Raw genomic sequence first — 7,498 nt, 5'->3', positions numbered from 1 at the left:
AACAACAACAACAACTTGTTTGTTGTGCACCATCAGAGGCAACTCAGAGCTGACACTCCGGTGGGTTTTCAGAGACAGTGAATCGCAGGGGAGGAGATTGTCCATAATTTTCCCTCCAAGCAGCTTGTGGCTTTGTGCGTGCTTCTGTGTGGGCAGGGCAGCTCCTGACCACTACTGCCACCAGAGCGCCTGTGACATATTCTATGGATGCGCAAAGAACAAATCTATGTTAGAAGTGAAACCAGTGGCACTATGCAGTTGGCACCACTGTTGTAGAATGGGACTGACATCGGGGTTGCAGTAAGACTGAGAAAAACTGGATAGATTATGTAGATGAGGGAGAGAACAGTTTTAAAGTGATACATGATAGGGTATTATGATTATCACAGGAATCCAGAATTAAGGTTGCATAGTGGGGTGCATTTGGGGTGGGTGGATTGTATACCAATGAAGGAATCTATCTTTTGTTTTTCGAAGAAAGGAAAAAACTGGGGTAGGGGGGTAGAGAAAAAAGTGCAACAATGAATGAATGGAAATTCAAAATCTCTGTAAATGTTCATTAAAATTAATAAAACAATTTTTAAAAAAAAAGTGAAACCAGGATGCTCCTCGGAGATCAGAATAACTAGACTTCCTATCACACACTCCGGGCATGCTTTCAGGAGTTAATCCCTAGAGAAGGACATCATGGTTGATAAAGTAGAGGGCTAGTGATAAAAACAAAAAACCAAACCCATGATGCTTAACAAGCTGGATTGACACAGTCACTTCAATAATGAGCTCAGGGCCAGACAGTACTGCCTTCTGCTGTGCACAGAGTGAATGCTGTTCTGTGCCTCAGGTCAGGACTGATCCATAAATGACCTTCTAGCAGGTTTTCAGAAGTAGTCAATTACACAGGAAGAAATTGTTCATCCTTCTCCCTCAGAGCAAGCAGCTGGTGGATTCAAACTATGTTCCTTTGGGATTGCAGCACAACTTTTTACCACTAGGTCACCAGAGCGCCCCGCACAGAGTGAATAACTGGAACCAACTCAACGGTGCCTCGAAACAACTGTCACAAGAATGGTTACCCAACATGGAAAATGTAACCGGTGCCGCTGAGCGATGTCTGGAGGAGTTGTTCAACTGGCAGATGTTCTGTTGTGCTTGTCTTTGCCATGATAAAAAAAAATCACACCCACAAATTTCGAAAAGTGCGAGGTTCGAGCACTTGTTAGTGTGCTGCTTCTTTTTTGGCAAAAACGTTCTCTGCACTGTTTCATTCTCTAATGAATTGATGTAGGTGTATATTTACGCACTTCAAATACAAACACAGCTGTAGAGTACCAAATGTGGCATGGCCATGGAGCTGAAGCTCATACTGGAAAATTGATCTGGGGAGTACTGAGATCCTGATTTGGGGAACATGTGGGGAATAGGCGGTCAGTAGCCACAGTCCAGGCTGTCATGGGAAAGAGAATGCACTGAAAGGTTGGTTTCTGAAAGCAGATGTGATTTGTGCCACTCTTCTGTCTGAAATCATGCTTAAAATCCCCTCCCTGGACTAAAGAGCATTTTGCTGAGTGAACTAACTCAATCCCACAAGGATAAATATAACAAGACTGTTATTGTAGAATGAGTATAAGGATCCAGGAGGGGTGGGAGAGGCTGGAAGCAGAGGGATGTGGATGTGCAGGTGGAAGGGGGGGATTAATCATTGGGTTTTACAATTTGATGGTGGTGGTGGTGAGGGAAATGGAAAGAATTTATTAGAATTTGTATTAGAATTTTGTAAATAAACTAATGAAAAGGAAAAGAAAAAACCCCAAAACCCTCCTTAGTCTTCATTCCCTTCCAGCTAAATCCACCCACCTTAGCATTGCATATAAGGCTATTCTTGACCCAGTCCATGCTTCCTGTTCCAGTCTGTCTTCAAACACTCCTCACCCCTCAACCCCAGCTACACACCCATTCCTCTCTCTGCCTCAAATGTTGGGATTCAGTCTTACTGAAATTAGCCTATTGCCATCAAGTTTATTGATTTTATTGCCTCACAGCGACTCTGTAAGAATGGAGGTGTATCTCTAGTATAGCACCAGCCCTGAAGGTGTGGCACCACTGAGCAGTCTTATTAACTCTGGAGGTTCAAATCCACCAGCAGCTCCAATGACACTCTCCTCTGTGTGACTTAAAGTCCCTGAAAATGTGCTGGAGGGTCAGCTAGGGGTCTGTTCCAACAACGAGTGAATGAATTAGTGTGGTTCAACGTCTTTCCTTGATTTCAAAGGGCAGCTCGAGAAGGCAAAGCAAATGGCTAGAATGGAATGTGTAGACACTTAAAATTGGAGAATATAAAAGGGAAGAATTCACTCAGCATGTCTCAAGCTGAAAGAACTGGAAAACAAATTCAAGTTACATTACTTAGAGATGACATGCCGTCATTCAAAATCTTGACTGATCCAGGAAAAATCAAAAGAAGACAAAGGGACTACATAGAATCACTGTATCAGAAAGAATTGGCCAGCACTGAAATATTTCAGAAAGTATCAAATGTTCAAGAGCCAATAGTCATGAAGAAAGAAGTTTAGGCTACAACAAAGGCATTGGGGGGGGGGGATAAAATAAATAAGGCCCCAGGAATTGCTGGAATGCTAACTGACTTGTTTCAAATGCTGGATGCAGACCTGACTGTGCTCACCAGGCTATGCCAGGATATTTGAAGGACAGCTGCCTAGCTGACTGGCTGGAAGAGATTCATATTTGTTCCCATTCCCAGGAAAGGCGATTCAACAGAATGTGGAAATTATTAAACAATATCATTAATATCACATGCAAGCAAAATACTGCTGAAGACCATTCAAAAACAACTAGACCAGTACATACATAGGGAACTGCCAAACATTTAAGGTGAATTTAGAAGACGCTGTAGCACCAGGGAAATCATTACTAAAGTGAAATGGATCCTGGCTGAAAGTAAAAAATTCCAGAAGAATGTCTATTTATGCTTTATGGATTATGCAAAGGTATTTTACTGCCCAGTAGACTGCCTAAAGATCAAACAGATAGATCTTGGAGAAAGTGTAACTAGTGTTCTCCTTGAAGGCAAAGATGATGAAGTTTCATCTCACATACTTTGAGCATGTTGCTATGAGAGGTTATTCCCTGGAGAGGGACAGAGTGCTTGAAAAGATGGAGGGACAGCAAAGGAGAGGAAGACCTTCCACCAGGTGGATTGACACAGCGACTGCAGCAACGGGCTAAAGTGTGTCAGGGATTGTGAGGATGGCACAGGATAGGACAGAGTTCAGATCTGTTGTTCACAGAGTCTCTATTAGTTCACTTGCTTCAACAGCACCTAACAACAACAACAAATGTCTTTTCTTGAGCATGGTAATGAGTAAATTGAAGGTTTAAGGAATTGACTAGTATTATTTGAGCTGACATTCTGGTACAATTATCTGCAAAATGGGTGTCAGTTGTTTAGACTGGGCTGTAATTTCAGTGCTTGCCATTGATACCATTTTCCATAAAAACATTGCCAGCCTTTCTGGATCAATAACAACAGGTCAGTGACACACAGGACCAGAATAAAGCCTGCCACACCATATGCTCACTTCTGCAGAGCAGGGTAGAAATGCCCCAGAGAGTTTCCAAAGCTGTGGATCTTTGCACAACAGAGCAACCGTATATTTCTTCCATGGTGAGTTCAAACCACTGACTGAACTTTTACATAGAAGCTGTTCACTTAACTACTGTATTACTAAGGCTTCTTTTTTGTTTTAATTGTTATTTTAACATAGTTTACAGAAAAGTTGGACAAAATAACAAAGATATGGAAGCAACCCAAGTACCCATCAACAAATGAATGGATAGGAAAAACTAAGGCATATTCACACAATGAAATACTATGCAGCATTGAAAAATAAGAAACTCATAAAATATTATACAACCTGGGTGACCCTGGAAGACATTATGCTGAGTGGAATACTCCTGTCACAAAAACACAAATACTGCACAACAGCACTGTTATGAAACAGGACTGACATGGGGGTTGGAAGGAAACTAAGAAAAGGGGATAAATAATGAACACTGCATCAGAACAGGTGAAGGAAAACACTGTTTAAAATGAATATACTAAGACTTCTTTCATTGAACTTGGAGTTGCCAAACACAAACCACTCAGTCTGCTTCTGGGGTCTCACCTCATTAGATAAGCTTCTTATAAAAATCCTTCATTTTTGAGGCACTTTTTGTAGAATATCAAGGAATACAGATTTTGATACAGATTGCATCTCAACATCAAGACAGTAGAAGTCTTCACCACCAACCAACAGGTAACCTCATGATACATAGAGAAGAGGTTGAAATTGTCAACAAATTCATCTTAACTGGATAGGCAATTAACACCCTTAGTACCAGCACTTGGGAAATAAGGGGACAGTTAGGGACCTCTCCAAATTATTGAGGAACAATGATGTCAGTTTGAGGACTAAGGTGTGTCTGATTCAGGCCATGGTCTTTTTGATAGCTTGCTATGCATCTGAGAGCTAGACAATGAATAAGGAAGACAGAAGAAGCATTAACACCTTTGTGTTATGGTGTTTGAGAAGAGTACTGACTAGCCCATTGACTGCTAAAAGAACAAAAAAAATATGTCTTGGAAATAGTGCAGCCAGATCACTCTTTCGAGGCAAAGATGATAAAGCTTCACCTCACATGCTTCAGGCAGGTTGCTGGGAGGGGCTGTTCCTTGGAGAGGGACACGATGCTCAGAAAGGAAGAGGGTTGGCCGAGGTTCAACCAGGTGAACTGACACAGTGACTGCCACAATGGGCTCTAGTGCATCAGAAGTGTGAGGATGGCACAGGATAGAACAGGGTTCAGATCTGTTATTCAGATGGTTGTTATAGGTTGACTCAACAGCTACTAACAACAACAACATCCTTCATAACTTCTTCAAACTTCCTTTTTCTCCGTACCTACTCAATCTGTATGCTGACTCTATGAAGAATGTTGTATCAGCATCAAAGGAAGATTCATCAATAACCTGTGTTAAGCATATGACACAAACTTGCTAGTTGAAAGTGAATTTGAAACATTTGCTGTAGAAGACCAATGCTCACAGCCTTCAATATGAATTATATCTCAACATCAAGGGGGCGGGGGATAAACTCCTCACTACGGGACCAACAAGCAACATCATAATAGATGGAGCAAAGATTGAAATTGTCAACAAGTTCATCTTACTTGGATCAACAATCAGCACCCTTAGCAGTCAGGAGACCAGGAGACCTATTGCTTTGGGCAAGTCTGCTGTCAGGGACCTCTCCAAAATACTGAAGAGCCCTGATGTCTGTTTGAAGACTAAGGTGTGCCTGCTTCAAGCCATGGTCTTTTCAATCACTTGCTATGCTACTGAGAGCTGGACAATGACTAAGGATGACAGAAGAAGAATTGGAACTTTTGAGTTGTGATGTTGAAGAAGAGTACGGAGTATTCCATGGACTGCCAAAGAACAATTAGATAGCTCTTGGAAAAACTGCAGACACAGCCTTCTTTGGGGACAAGGATGGTGAAGCTTCATCTCACACACTTTGTGCATGTTGCTAAGAAAGGCTATTCTTTGGAAAGCAGTATTATGCTTGAAAAGGTGATGGGACAGCGGAAGAGAGGAAGACCCTCAACCGGATGGATTGAAACAGTCACCACAGCAATGGGCTCAGGTGTGTCAGAGATGCTGAGGATGACACAGGATAGGACAGGGTTCAGATCTGTTGTTCATAGAATTACTATGAGTCATACTCAATGTGATGGCACCTATCAATAACTTCTGTTCATCCGCTGGCCATCACCATTGACTGTATTATAATCAGATATTTGACCACTTCACTGGGACCCTCTCCAGCACTCTATTTAGTGTCTTCACTTTTTTCCTTCTTTTTAAAGCTTCTTGAAAATTATGTTTATATGTGTTTATTGTTTAATTATCTTATTGTTGTTATGTACTGTCAAGTAAAAATCAACTCACAGACCCTCCAACAGATTTTCAGTGGCAATAAATCACGTGGGAGGAGACTGTCTTTCTCTCACAGAGTAACTAGTGGATTCAAACCACAAGCCTTTGGGTCAGTGGCACAACCCCTTACCAATAAGCCACAGAACACAACCTGGGTGAGGACAGTGCCATTGTCTTTATTGCTGTCCTCAGTATCTTCAGCTCCTAAAACAATGCGAGGCAAACAGTAACCATTCACCAGCAGCGCCGAGGCGAGCTCAAAGCCTACGTGTCTTATTGTTGGTGCAATCTGTTTTTGTCTCTCTGTTCAACTAGATTGTGAACTATTGAAAACAAGGAACATGACTACATGGAGTTTTTATTCTCAGAACCTAAAACAGTGCTTAATACATGGTTCCTGTTGTTGGTAGGTGATGTTGAATCAGCCTGTTCCACGTGGACCCTGTGCACAAAGGGATTGGGCCCATGTGATCCACAGAGTTGCATAGGATGATTGTTTCAAAGTCATTTGCCAGGCCTTTCTTCCTCCTCTGTCTTGGCCTGGAAGCTCTGATGAAACATGGGGTTTTTTGGTTTTGTTTTTTCTTTGCTTTTTTATATAAAAATGGAGATAGTTATATTTTATTAGATATCATCAAGGGAGTATCTCCATAATTGCCAAGCTTGAAAATCGTGGCAATCATTGACATATAACCTTAGACATCATAACACAGCAACTTTAGATATTAACTTTTCTCTTTGGGTTCTTGCTTTTTCAAAGGTATTGTCACAGGAATTCCTTACTATCTAGTTTTGTTTTGTTTTTAATTTTTTTAATCATTTTTTTATTCATTTTAATGAAAATTTACAAAGACTTTGGATTTCCATTCATTCATTGTTGCACTTTTCTCCCTGCCCAACCTTCCCCGCTAGTACACTACCCTCTTGGAAAAGTAAAAGAAAAATTCTTTCATTGTTTTACAATCCCTCCCCTGAGGTCCACTCCACTATGCAGCCTTCATACTGGACTCCGGTCATGACAATAATACCTAATCACATATCCTTTTTAAACAGTTTTCTCCCTCATCTGCTTCACTATGAAACATGTTTTAACATCATAGTTGTTGTTGTTAAGTGCCGCCAAATCATAGACCACTCATAGCGACTCTATGAACAAAAAACTTGAACACTTGTATAAATTGCATCACTTCTCCACGTTTATGGAGTTTCCAGAGGCAAGCTATTTCAGACGTGAATGCCGCTCCAGCTTTCAAGCTTGTTTTACAGCAACACACAAATTTCCAGTGGCTGACAGGTAGTGGCTGTGCATAAGGCAAATTGACTGAGAATTGTATTTGCAGAGAGTAAAAGCAGTGAATGAATTGCATTCTTGCCACTTCTATCCTCGTTGATTTCCCAAGATGAATTACAATAACCTGGATCTCACTCATCTCTGCAAGGACATCCCCAAGCTGGTGGTGTTTGTCATTTTAAATAATAGGAAGTCACACTTCTCTCCAC

This window comes from Elephantulus edwardii, unplaced genomic scaffold (assembly GCF_000299155.1).
Source record: "Elephantulus edwardii isolate Elephantulus edwardi_28Jun2011 unplaced genomic scaffold, EleEdw1.0 scaffold00024, whole genome shotgun sequence".
Taxonomy (NCBI): domain Eukaryota; kingdom Metazoa; phylum Chordata; class Mammalia; order Macroscelidea; family Macroscelididae; genus Elephantulus; species Elephantulus edwardii.
This window is presented reverse-complemented; position numbering follows the sequence as displayed.